Source organism: Pygoscelis adeliae, unplaced genomic scaffold (genome assembly GCF_000699105.1).
Source record: "Pygoscelis adeliae isolate BGI_AS28 unplaced genomic scaffold, ASM69910v1 Scaffold311, whole genome shotgun sequence".
NCBI lineage: Eukaryota > Metazoa > Chordata > Aves > Sphenisciformes > Spheniscidae > Pygoscelis > Pygoscelis adeliae.
Genome location: NW_008824118.1, coordinates 192,303 through 192,504, shown reverse-complemented (window position 1 = coordinate 192,504; position 202 = coordinate 192,303).

Here is a 202-nt window from a genome sequence, read left to right as displayed (position 1 = left end):
GTGACCTGATTCAATATTTCCGCAGGAAACCTCTAATGACTTGTAAGATCTTCTGCCACTGTCTTGCTTCTCTCAGTGAATTCACAATGGGTTAACGGGGTCACAGCTTCACTCCCTTGTACCTTATTTCCCCTCCCATCTGTTTATTGTCTGTCTGTTTCTGCAAAACATTTGCGTGCAGGCAGCTATAGCTCCTCCTCGG